At 48.4% G+C, this 12,947-nt stretch overlaps 1 protein-coding gene across 2 annotated transcripts in view; it reads left to right on the top strand.

Moving 5' to 3' along the window:
• Positions 1-417: 417 nt before the first annotated feature.
• The window catches only part of sertad4 (SERTA domain containing 4), a 17,545-nt gene continuing 5,015 nt past the window's right edge, over positions 418-12,947 (top strand). For both annotated transcript variants that reach the window (XM_048228756.1, XM_048228755.1), the window contains exon 1: positions 418-1,305. The gene's annotated coding sequence lies outside the window, so the exon portion shown is untranslated. The remainder of the gene's footprint in view (positions 1,306-12,947) is intronic.

Below are 12,947 nucleotides of genomic sequence, written 5' to 3'. Positions count from 1 at the left end.
CTTTTCTCTGCTCTGCACTACTCTTTTAGGACCAGTAGGTGGAGCTAGTGTTGCTGTGGTTGCAGGTACTAACGAGAAAGTTTTGCCACTTTCATGGTAGTAGTATTCAATATCGAGGCACTCGTGAGCTTTGTAACGCTCTCCCCTCAATTTGAAATATGTGCCTGAAGGTGCAACCCAAATTTAAGGGCAACCTGTGGCATAGTGAGAGATCATATTGAGATAACAGTCAGTCTGCACGGTAACATATTTTTTTATCTTTGAATAGCGTACTGCAAGAAAAGAGAAACTGACCTGCCTTGGTAATACCTTTAAAACTTCTTTTGGTGCTCATTGCTGTCACCTGGAAAAGTAATTTTACAGGGACGCCTGGGTAAGAAAAAGAGAGAAAGAAAAATAAATTCTGAGGTTTGTCCCAGATGTGCCTTCCTGTAAATTTGGACAACCTGCACATATGTGAGAGTGACACACAAAAAAAAGAAACGGCGTGGTAAAGTAGAGAGGGAAAATAGGTTTGCATAATGAACAGGGCCGTGAGCATCAAGAATTGGCACTCGTCCGAAAGCTATTCTAAATAGGAAACACACTAGAAATGCATGCTGGAGTAAGGCTGGAAAATAAGACTCGACGCTGTTGGATCAAAGGGGAAATGTATAACAGATGACTGGGCCCGCTCCCTCCCGTTCTCATTCTCGGTCACACGTTAAATCCATCTCTATGCTGAAAGCGGTCCAACAGGGGACTACCGCTGGAACAGAATAGATCTGATTTGAAAAGTGCTTTTGACCGTGAGGGATGGGGCGACGCTGGTGTGCTCTCCAGACCTTTACAGCTGTCGTTCCAAGCGAGAGAAGTGCTGCAACGTCGCACCTTCGCGGATTGCTAACGAAGTCTGTCAGGACTACAAAGGCAAACAACCTGGATGGACGCGACCAAAATACCAGAGCTTCATCATAACGGCTTTGTTTGAATGCAGACACGGATGAAGTCAGGACACCCGTCACATACCGTTGCTGAAAGAAGTACGGGCATGATTACGCGATTTAAGTGACATGCAAAACCACTTTGCGCGATTCTATGTCGATGGAAATCATTTTGCTAATGATATTTATCGCTGTCAATGCAAGTATTTCCTGGCGTGAAGAATATTGATGAACATTGTAAGGCAGCCGTTCTGCACGCCCCAGGAGACTAGCCTATGATCTCAGAGCGCGGAGGACTGTTTGTGAGGGTAACATTAGCTACAATTACATTGACTTTACGTAAGGAAAAGAATTCCGGGCAAGTACATCACCCCCATTCTAGGTAAGTCGCATATGATTTGTGTGTGACACAGGTGTGAAGACTATCTAATGAATTTGTAGTTTATTGCATTAATGGGTTTTTATTGTCATTATTCCGACCTCGATGATGATTAATCAGCGCGCTGGTTTTAGTTGACGTGACGGGACAATATGGCAAATCATAAGGATAATTTGCTCCAATGTTTTGATATTTTCTAAATTTTCAACTAAATGTAATTTTCATCATAAACCTTATATTAGGCTATCTTAGCATATACCTCCTGCATTCATTAGGAGTTTCAGGATAATTCGACTAATTTAATAACTTTGGCTCATATGACTAATTCAAAGAGGTTAAAATATCTTTAGTTTGACAAAATGCACTGGTACTCTAGCGCTTTGTTAATAAAACCTTGTTGTATTGCTACTGAGTAGTCAATAGGCTACTTTGTTGCTAATTGAAAGATGATATCTGAATCTGTTTGAAATATTATAACAAAATATTATTTGTTGTTGAAATATTTGAAATGGGTTTTAAACATTTTTAGTAAACAGTGTAAAATTTGGGACAGGAACGAGCTGACACGACCAGCTTGTCATGTATCATCAATGTATTTGTGTGTGTGTGTGTGTGTGTGTGTGCGGGAAATGGGGGTTAGCTAGAGAAAGTGGCTGTTAGCAGCCACTCTCCCTCTTACACGCCCTTGAGGAGAAAAATGAGCTCTGGAAGCAACTCAGTGGGACATGGAGGGGTCTGTTTCCTCCTCATTCCTCTCTATCTCTCTCTCTGTCTGTCTCTGTTACACCCCCCACACCCCTCCTGACTTCTCAGTGTAGAATAATCCACACAAGCCTTGTGGGCTGGCATTAAACTCGGACGCACTTGGCCCTGGTGGCTGCCAACAACATCTGGACTCACTTGCCAGGAATCCAACCTTTGCTGTTTGTTTCCCTTAGAAGGAGAAGTGCGTAAGATGGAATTGTGATAGTCTCGCAGACACGCAGGGAAGCAGGCAAACGTGGCTGTGGCTTCTCTCTCTCTCTCTTTCTCTCTCTCTCTCTTTCCCTCTTTTTTTTCCTGTGGAGGTTGTGTTCATTCCAGGCCAAGGCTATTGTTTGAGCATGGCTCCTCTTGTCAGTGTGGCATCTGTTCCCGAGCCTGGGGCGATGTGCAGGGGTGTACCCCCAGAGACCTCCGTGCCAGATTCGCTTTCTCTGCTCCCTCCCATTGATCCTGGTCGCAAACGCTGGCACACACACACACATGCACACACACAAAGCCCCCAAAAGCCCACACAGTCGTTTACCTCCTAGAGGGCTCTCACCGCTCCATCAATCGTATCAGTGTCTCTGCAGACTCTTATCCTCATTAAGGATGCATGCCATTAGGTAGCCTACAGTTATTCCCACAATTCATGCCTCCCAGCGGGGGGAGTTGAGGGCGTATGTGAGTCTATCTGACTATACCAGTGTGTGTGTGTTTGGGGGGCACAGAGTGATCCAGTACCATTGCACAAACAACACAGGCTGAAGACACTGACAATTAACAGCAGAAACGAAGGTTAAAGAGAGGTTAAGAGGGTCACTATCAAATCAAGGAGCCTCATCTGTCACAACACTCACTAAATGCACATTGGCCATTGCCATGACGTTTGATGATTCACTGAGAGACAGAGACAGACAGGGAGAAAGGGGGCGGGAGAGACCGAGAGAGAGAGAGAGAGAGAGAAAAAAATTATCAGAAAAAAATAAATGGGATGAGACTGTAGTCTACCTCAAGCCATAAGTACAGTGATGCAGAAGCAGGCCCAGCATTCCTGTGACATTGATGTGGTGTTGTGTCAACACGATCATGTTTCGGCAGTGCCTCTCCTGCCCCCATCCCGGGGCCATACTGTGGCTTTGGATGGGTGTTGGCTGATTCGGCTGTAATTTCCTTTTTTTTCCACCTTTTTTCTTCCTTTCTTTCGTTCTTTCTTGCTTGGCTGTCTTTTTTTCCTGCTTTGAAATGGACCTGGGCTAGACAAGCTGGGAAGCCACAAAGGATTTGGCAAGTCGGAAGGGTGTTTCTGGTTTTTACGATTTTTTTTTTTTAAGAACGTGCTCTACTTTTCCAGTCTGAATGAGTCATAGCACCACACAGATCGAGGTGTGACCTTTAATGGGTTGGTGGTCTTTGCCTATTTTGAACATTTTGTACCTTTGGCTGTCTCTACCTGATTTATGTTCTCTGCTTACAGACAGTATTAAAAAGCCATTCGGTGTCTGTACCTGGGATGTGGGCTAGAAAACCCTCTGGGTGTGTATCCTTCTCACTAATGTGCTGTTTCAGCAGCCAAACACTGAAGGCTTAAGCTTAAAATTTTTCCTGTTTCTTCTTTTTTTTTTTTTGCACTGGTGAATGTTACTTGATAAATTGACTGGAAAGAAAGAGAGACAGCTCCCTCCCTTTTAATGAGGCAGTGCGCAGCTGAAGGTTAGGTCTCAGGAGAGCCGTCAACGGACCGAAAATGTGTTCCCCACATGTTGATGTCTTTTCCTGCGTTTGGAGGAGCGATCCAAAACAATGGAGCTGTGGTTTGATGAGGGCTTTCAGGTTCAAGCACAAAGAGGCACTACAGATGAAGAGAGTGGGAGAGAAAGAGAGAGAGAGTGTGTGTGTGTGTGTGTGTGTGTGTGTGTGTGTGTGTGTGTGTGTGTGTGTGTGTATACCCACATGTGGTTTTACCTCATTCTATTACTTACAGTTTCCATACTCTTCCATGTCACAGACTTCAGAATGTCAGTGGCACCACTCCTATTCCCTGCTGAATGGCTTGTTTTTATCTTACCTCATGTAGGAAAACTAAATCAGCAGTGACTCCTACCTTTACTTCAAATACATCCTACCAATTAAATTAGGTTATTTTTTTACTCTTTTTTAAAAAAAAACATGATTTCCACAAATCCTCCACATATTCTCAGCTTTAGGTACATCAGCTTGTGTCTCTATGTAAATCAGTACTATTTTGGTACCATCGGAAGTAATATGTACTTTTAGTTATTATTAATAAAGAGTGTTTCGCTAAGTCACCTTAGCTGTCTTGTTTCTTTGACCAGACCTATAATAGCCCAACTCAGAGCCCCTATCCTGATCAGGGGAAGCACTGAAACAAACTATGATGAAAAGCCTGTTTTAAGTTATGTCAGCAAATTGTGACCTTTGAAATCCTTATTTTAAAGGTCATCGCTGGCTTGTTTTAAAACAAGACTATATGTCCTCTCTTGGCACGCACATGGCTGAGTGTATTTCATAATGGCTCGCTTTTTCACTTTTGACGCCTTTGCACATCCAGCAGATATTACGCAACTGCCCTCTGTAGCTGCTGCGCTCTTTACGTTTTATGAATGTTAGTAAACCACGGGCAGATGTACTGTGGCCATCTGCTGGCGTAAGGAATGGATGACAGTGAACAGTTACATTCTCAATTCTGCATGGGTAGAGTCTCTGTTATTCCTTTTGTTTGTCAAAGGCAAGGTCCCACCCAGAGCCTAAGCCCCGCTGGCTTCAACATGTCCTCTGCTCTACCCTGGCCTTAATAATGCTACACGTGGCCTCCCTGTCAGAACACATGTCTGTGCTCCGTGGGAGAAGAATGCCCAGTGGCCCTGTGTGTGTGTGTGTGTGAAGCCTGTGTGATGTGTGTGTGTGTGTGTGTGTGTTTGTTTGCTTGCTCGCGTGCCTCGGTGTGTGAAAGTGGTGGTGGGGGGGTTCTCTAGCCGCGCTTAGTCATGCTGCTGTGGCAAGAAACAACCTCGTAGTGACTCGGGCAGAGAATTCAAAGAGACTGAGAACACATGGAAATAACCACTGCGTTCCTACATCCTTTTCCTCCCCTTTTGTGCTGCCACATCACTTCTGTCAGATGTCATGTTGCCCCCTCCCCCCAAACACGCACACACACACACCTAATATATCGCCCCCCCCCAATTCTCTTCAAATACACTATGTGTTTTTGTTGCTCCTTCAGAAACAGTGCCACTGTGTGTTTGAAATGGAAACAAGTGATGACCTGAATCTTTCTCCGACGGAAAGAGGGAGAGATTAAGCCTCATTTGTGTTGTTTTTTTCTCCCTCCCGGTTGACGGGGTGAAGTGAAGACGCTGTAAATGGTAGATAATAGATGTTGAGTGTGTGTGTGAGTGTGTGTGCGCGCGCACGTGTGTGTGTGTGTGTTTGGTTGGAGGAGGGGGGTGGTGAGGGAGACACCTCACTCTCCTCCTCTCCTGCTCGCTGCTGTGTTGGATAATCTTGTTTGAATGCGCCGTGAGTGGCTTGATGTGAATGCGCCCCCCCTCCTCCCCCCTTGCCTGGCAGGTCCGCTCCTCCTATAATGGCAAACTAATTGTTTGCTATGTTATTAAACCCCTTTTCCACTCGCTTTCTCTCCTCTTCCTCTTGGCAGTCAAGCTGCTTGCCACTTTCGTTGGGCTCTTGGACCCAAGTAGCGAATGTGTAATCTCACAGTTTGCACATCTCTCCCGCTCCCCTCACTCTTGCTCTCGTGTCATTTCTCTCACCATCTCTCTCTCTCTCTCTCTCTCTCTTTCCCTCTTTCTCTCTCTCTCTCCCTCGTGTTCTCACTATTGCTCACACATTCACACACACACACACACACACACACACACACACACACACACACACACACACACAGAGGTTCATTCTCTCTTGTTGAAAAATGGTGTGTTGTTTTATCTTTAGACCTCTTGGCTACATATTTAAAGGCTTTGTGGAAGTGTATGGGGTATTCCAACAACATTTAGCAAAGTGCTGATTGCCATAGAAGGATAATACGAGGTTGCAAACTCCTGAGGGGTTTGTACTGCGAAGAGCCGATGTGAAAACACTGTCACTGTGAGCCACATTGCCTAGATTATCACATTCCAGTCATGATTTACACAGGTACTAAAACCCCAGCCACGCACAGGGGACGACATCATTGTGTATAGAAAGAACATAATGATTGCCTTTTCGGCACTGGTTGGCCGAAGTCGTCGAGCCCAGCCAAACCTAACATTACCTCAGTGGAAAACTGTAATTGTGTGGCGGCCAGTTGGGAGGCATCAGCTAATGATTCATTCTGCACAGACAGCGCACCACTAGCAGACAGACAGACAGACAGACAGACAGACAGACAGACAGGGCATCAAAGCTCACAGGACATCTCCCTTCCTCAGAAATGATCGCCGGCCCCTGCGCCACACAGGCTGACTCCATGGAGGCGAGCGCCAGACAGCGGTGTGTCTTTTGTCACCTGAGTGCTGATGGAACTTTGATGAGGTGCCGGATGGAGGTGGTGGGGGTGGTGGTGGTGGTGTGTGTGTGTGTGTGTGGGGGGGTGTCTTTTCATGTGCCTGCGTGGAGGTGGCTGGTTGAATGGTGTGTTTGAAAGAACGCAGAGAATAGAAGAAGAGAGAGCTTGTGCATTACAGTACCTCCTGTGCCCCAGCCCCAGCGACTTCCAAGAGGAATTCAAAAGGAAGCTACTGCCATTGGAGCATCAGAGAAAGAGAGAGAGAGAGAGAAAGAGAGAGAGAGACTGTGGACTGGGAGGAGGAGAGGAGCAAAGCGGAGAAGAGCAGAAGCCGAGGAAGGAGCAAAACCGAGCGGGAACGAGGCCAGTCAACCGTCAAGGCGTCTCTGACAGGACTCCCCCCTGCTCGCCTCTGATTAGCGACGTCTCATTCAGCACACAGAGGGTCTGCCGCACTGTCTTACCCCCCGCCCTGCATCCCAATCACACACACACACACACACACACACACCCCACCCAACCCCACCCTTCCTCTTCTTCTTCTTCGTCTTCGCCGCCTCACTTTCTCATTTACAACAGCGGCTGGCGAGGTGACAGATAAAGGTGACATTGTGACGCGCGCGACTGACAGATAAATAGGTTCCGCCGCCGCGCTTCCGTGGAGACGCTCAAGGTTCCTCTGAAGGCGTGTCGCCTCATCTCAGTCGAATGTTCTATAAAAACGAGGTGTGTGTGTGGGGGGGCGTTGGTGAGCCCTGTCTTCCTCACCTTACTCTAATCATTGTTCAGTGAGTCGAGGTGGAAGAGGGACAGTGGCTGCTTATGACCAGCCTATCTAACCCTCTCCAGACCTGATGATGATGATGATGATGATGATGATGATGAGGCCGGTGCGTAGGCCTGGCCGGCTCGGTGGCCATCCGTGGCTGCTGAGGCGGAGTTCATAAATGTGTAATGATCTGTTACTAATCATTTCCCGCCACCGCGCCTCTATCGGGGGGCTGACTGTGAAATATCATTTGTGCCCTGTAGAGATGAGGCGATTAGTTCAGGAGACCTTTTTAGTGTGCAGTTGATCAGGAGGCGCGTGTGTGTGTGTGTGTGTGTGTGTGTGTGTGTGTGTGTGTGTGTGTGTGTGTGTGTGTGTGTGTGTGTGTGTGTTTTTGGTCTGGAAAAGATTTGTGGCTTGCTGGTATTCTTTTCTTGTGTGCATGTGTGTGTGTGGGTAGGGGGGTTTGGGGGTGTTGTTGGTGTGTGTGTCTCTGTGTGTGTGTGTGTGTGTGTGTGTGTGTGTGTGTGTGTGTGTGTGTTTGGTCTGGAAAAGATTTGTGGCTTGCCGTTATTGGCGGGGGTGTGTGTGTGTGTTTGTCTGTGTGTGTGTGTGTGTGTGCATGTACAAACATGTGTACCTCCGTTTCAGTACATGTATAATATGAATCTGTTCAAGCATATCAAGCATGAAAGCCTGCCTTGTGCCGGCTGGGTATAATGTGTAAGTGTGTAATGTGTTTAAGTGAGACGCACAGAAAGGCTGTGTGTGCGTGTGTGTGGCAAGCTCATTGTGTGTGAAGTGTTGTGCAATGCATGTAATATGTGAGGCTGGATCTGTGTGTGCGCGTGTGTGATGTGCATAATATTAGACCCCCCCCCTTCTCTCCCTGGCTCTCCCTCTCCCCTCCCTCTCTCTGTATGTGTGTGTGTGTGTGTGTGACATGTCGAATGCAGGAGGCAGTGCTGTGTGTGGTTTTGCGTGACAGGCGGGCGTTAGATTTACAGGAGGCGGCACGCTCGGCTGGGCCGGACTTTGCAGCGGTACGGTGTGGTGCGGTGTGGTGTGGTGCGGTGCTGTGCGGTGCAGTGTGGTGCGGTACGGTGCGGTGTGGTGCCGTGCCGTGCCGTGCCGTGCGGTACGGTGTGGTGCGGTACGGTGTGGTGCGGTGCGGTGTGGTGCGGTGCGGTGCGCTATGGGCCGTGCTCTCCGGCTGTGCTCGCTCTCCCGCAGGAGGGGCTCACAGAGAGGTTAAGTGCTGTTAGTGTCAGCCTCATGATTAAGAACCATAGGCACGGGGAGGACCGGCCTCCTGAGACACACACTTATTACAGAGCACTCAGCACTCACTTGAGTGTGTGTGTGTGTGTGTGTGTGTGTGTGTGTGTGTGTGTGTGTGTGTGTGTGTGTGTGGTATAGGTTGGTGTGTGTTAATATGCCTTGATATATTTATGATATGGGTTGCATTAGTAATGCTGCCACATTTATGTGTGTTTGTGTGTGTGTTAGAGGGAGATTGAGAGAGAGAGAGAGAGAGAGAGAGAGAGAGAAGAGGAGTATTTGTTTCCTGGGGAGTCGACATGTGTGAAATTTGCAGTTTGAATGTCGGTCTGTATGGAAATGTGTGTGTGTTTGTGTGTTAACACTTGGTGTGTGCTTCTGTGTGTGTGTATCGTGTGTCTGTATGCATGCATGTTTGTGTGGTAACACTTGTACAGTTGGTGTGTGCCTCTGTGTGTTTATGTGTGTGTGTGTGTGTGTATGGCTTTGTGTGTGTGTGTATGTAACACCTATCAGTGTGTGAGTGCACCCTGTGTTTGGTGTGACCGCCAGATGGCTCAGAGTGGCTGCAAGTCTGCGGCTGGGTGTGTTTACCTCCAAACGGCATGTTTGTTTGGTCTGCACTTGTGCTCAGGTGGCCGAGCACCGAACGCTGCCACGTATCCCACAAACACACACACACACACACACACACACACACACACCTTGTGTTCTGCTCCAAGACCCTGACACAAACCTGCTCACTCGCCGGCCAGGCACAGGGTGTTCCTTGCGGCATTCGGCACAGCCCGGGGGGAAGGCATAAACATTCACATGCTCATCCCAAACACTCGCAAAGATTAATTTCCCCGCTCATTGAAAGCATGTTGAACTAATTGTGCTTCTGTGGCCGCGCCGAGCATATTTCAGCTTTATGGAAGACGTGTTTAATGTTGCCCCAGACATTTTCTCACGAACGAAAACTGCTCTTCAGTTTTTTTCTTTCCTTTTCTCCTTTCACTACATCAAGAGCACACTGATGATAAATAGCTTGTTTCCCCTCTTCAAACACCCTTCACTTAAAGTAGTCGACCTTGGTAAGTAGGTCAACATAAGAACTAGAACTGGTCTGCTGGCTCACGGCGTGCTTTCAAACATGGAAGATGTTCAACATTTTTAGAAATGCTGAAAGAACACCAACCAAACACACACACACACACACACACACACACACACACACACACACACACACACACACACACACCAATGTGTCATAATGTTCTGTACTCAGTATAATTCAGACAGTAATGTGAGAGAAGAAACAAAATGTCTGGACACAGCCTTGCTCTTAGTGTGTGTGTCTGGGAGGCCGGGTTGCCATGTGAAAGCGTAGCAGCGGAGGTGTGGTGGAAGTGTTTGGGCGGGGAGGTCTGTCAGGGGCAGTCTGCGGCGTCCCCGTGGAGAACGGGGGGCAGCCATGCGAGAGGATGACCTTTCAGAGTACATTCCACCTGTGCAAGGCGCAGTTAGTCTGCCATGACAGCTGCCAATATTGTTTGGGCTGTGGTTTTCACTGTGTGTGTGTGTGTGTGTGTGTGTGTGTGTGTGTGTGTGTGTGTGTGTGTGTGTGTGTGTGTGTGTGTGTGTGAGTGTGTGCATGTGTGTTGAGTGTACAGTGACTGTCCCGCAGGGATTTAGGGGTTAGAGGGTTCGTGTCAATCACACAAACAGAAATCATCCCTGAGGACATTCTCTCAAGTCATGACAAAGCTCTTCAGGCGCCTCTCTCTATCTCTCTCTCGTCTCTCTCTCGCTTTTTCTTTCACTCTTTCTCTTCCACTGTATCTCCTTCCCTCCCTCCAGTCTTCTCCCTCCCTCTCTCTGTCTCTCCCTCCCCTTTTTTTCTCACATGTTCTCTCTCCTCTGCCGTTCCCTTCCATCAGTGTTCACCCTCTCTCACCCTCTCCTCTCCTCTCCTCTTCCCCTTCAGCTCTGTCCTCCTTCTCTCTCCCGCTCCCCCTGTCTCTCACCCTCTCCCCGCAATTAATTTCTCCTCATCAAAGGGAATAATGCAGAGGGTCGGCAGGCAGGCAGGCTGGGGGGGAGGGGGGGGGACTGGGACCAGATAAAGAGGAGCAAGCCCGCCGACTGAGCCCCAGACTGATTCAGCTCCTCTCGTCTGCTCTTCCTCTTTTATCCCTTCTTTTTTTCTCCTCTCTCATATTCTCTCTCTCTCTCTCTCTCTGTATGTGTGTGTCTTTCTTGATTTTCTCTCTCCCATGCTCTCTCGAACCTCGAACTATCCCATACCCTTCTTGTTTCTGCTTTTGTCATTTTTTTCTCTTTACTCTTTTGTCCATTTGTCCTTCTTTCTATTTCTCTATCCTTTTTTATTTGTTCTCTCCCTCTCTCTCTCTCTTCACCAGGACCTCCACACCCTTATTTCATTCCACAGAGACAACAACAGACAGAGAAAAAGACAGACACAGAGAGACGGAGAGAGAGAAGATCCCGCAGGGAGTTTTTTTCTCTTTCTTTCTTTTTTCTTTACTTCCCCTCTCTGCCTCTCCCCCTCCCTCTCTCTTATATGCACACAGAAGCATATGAAGTTTTGCTCTACATACTGGGAGCATCTCTTCAGCCCCCCTTCCTTCCAAACTTGGAGAGCTGTCTAATGTTGCTGTTGGTGTGATGGTGTCAGGCAAAAGAGAAAGGATCGGGGAGGATGAAAGCCATGGAGAGAGAGAGAGAGAGAGAGGGAGAGATGGGGGAATGTCTGAAGAAGGGCTCTCCTGGGACTGGAAGGGAGCGATGGCATGCTTGTTTTTGGAGTGAGGGAATGTGTGTGTGTGTGTGTGTGTGTGTGTGTGTGTGTGTGTGTGTGTGTGTGGTGGGGGGTGTCGGAAGCGGAGCAAAAGTAGCTGGAGGTAAAAGACAGCCCTGGGAGGAAGTGGGCGAGCTGGCTAATTATCCGTGATGCTCCTGCAGGTTCAGTAACGAGCGACTTAATTAGGCCAAGGTCCTCGGAGCGGCTGGATGGGGCTGGATGAGAAAGAGGGGTGTGTGTGTGTGTGTGTGTGTGTGTGTGTGTGTGTGTGTGTGTGTGTGTGTGTGTGTGTGTGTGTTTGTGTGTGTGTGTGTGATGTAGGGGATGACACCTCCTGCTCCCCGATTCTCCACCAGCCAATCATGTCACCTCGCCTTCGCAGGAGTTTGAAGCTAGAGCTGACAGCCCCCCATCCCCTCCCTGCTCCCCACCTCGCTCTCCTCCATCTCTCTCACTCTCCGTCTCTTGCACATTCCCCCTTTCACTTGTTCCACTCCCTCCTCTTCCTTTTCAATTTCCAATAATGCAGAGGCACTTGTCACACTGTTGTCCCTTGAGAACTTCCTATAAAGGGCACACAGTGTCAGGCCTCTCTTTCTTTCTCTCTCTCTCTCTCTTCCCTCCCTCTATTTTACTTTTCTCCGTCCTTATCTGATTGATGGCGGAGTGTGTCGCGCTCGCCACCGCCTCTCGAGCCTGCACTCCCGTTAAGAGATGGAAATTTAACCGTGACCGTAAACAAGCCGACCCGGCGAGAGAGCTGGAACGTGGCCCCCGAAACCCAAGGTTTGATTTATTCGCATGGGCCCAGGGGCCAAGGTGTTTCCGAGCGCGTGTCGACACGGCTTCACGCACCGTTTCTGACATGCTTGCGTCGTGTGCAGAACTCGAGGCACCGCCGTCGCCACAGGCCGTCCGGTTTTTAACAAGCGTGTTGACTTCACGGATCCGGAGCCCGAGCTGTCAATCAGGGCCTCTCGGAGCTCGTATCGTAATGACGGTAAACAGAGGAAGCCCTGGAGAGAAGTGGAAGAGTAAGCAGGGATGGTAGAGGAGGAGAGGAGAGGAGGAGGGGAGGAGAGGAAGAGAGGAGGAAAGAAGAGTAGTTTAACAGCTGGAGATCCATTTTGCACTAAGGGGAGGTACTGATGGCAAACTTGATGACAGCGATTCACCCAGATCAAAAGGCAGATTGAGTTTCGCACTGATTCAATAAGCTCTCTCTTTCACACACACACACACAAGCACACACACACACACACACACACACACACTTGTTCCAGCTCTCCTCGTTATACCCAATCCCATACACACACACACTCCCAAAGACAAATAGTTCAGTGTTCCCTCCTTCTCAGGGCTGCTTGCCTGTCTCAAATAACTGAAATGTAGGTCAACCCCATGGTCCGACAGAGCATCTTTTGATCAGATGCACTCAATGGAAGTGCATCGCAGTCACTCCACCAGGCTGATGAGACAGATAGTCAGTCTCATGTGGCCCAAAGCTTCCATGC

This window comes from Alosa alosa, chromosome 19 (assembly GCF_017589495.1).
Source record: "Alosa alosa isolate M-15738 ecotype Scorff River chromosome 19, AALO_Geno_1.1, whole genome shotgun sequence".
NCBI lineage: Eukaryota > Metazoa > Chordata > Actinopteri > Clupeiformes > Clupeidae > Alosa > Alosa alosa.
Note: the sequence above shows the minus strand (reverse complement) of the source record. Positions and strands in the feature narration are given on the sequence as shown.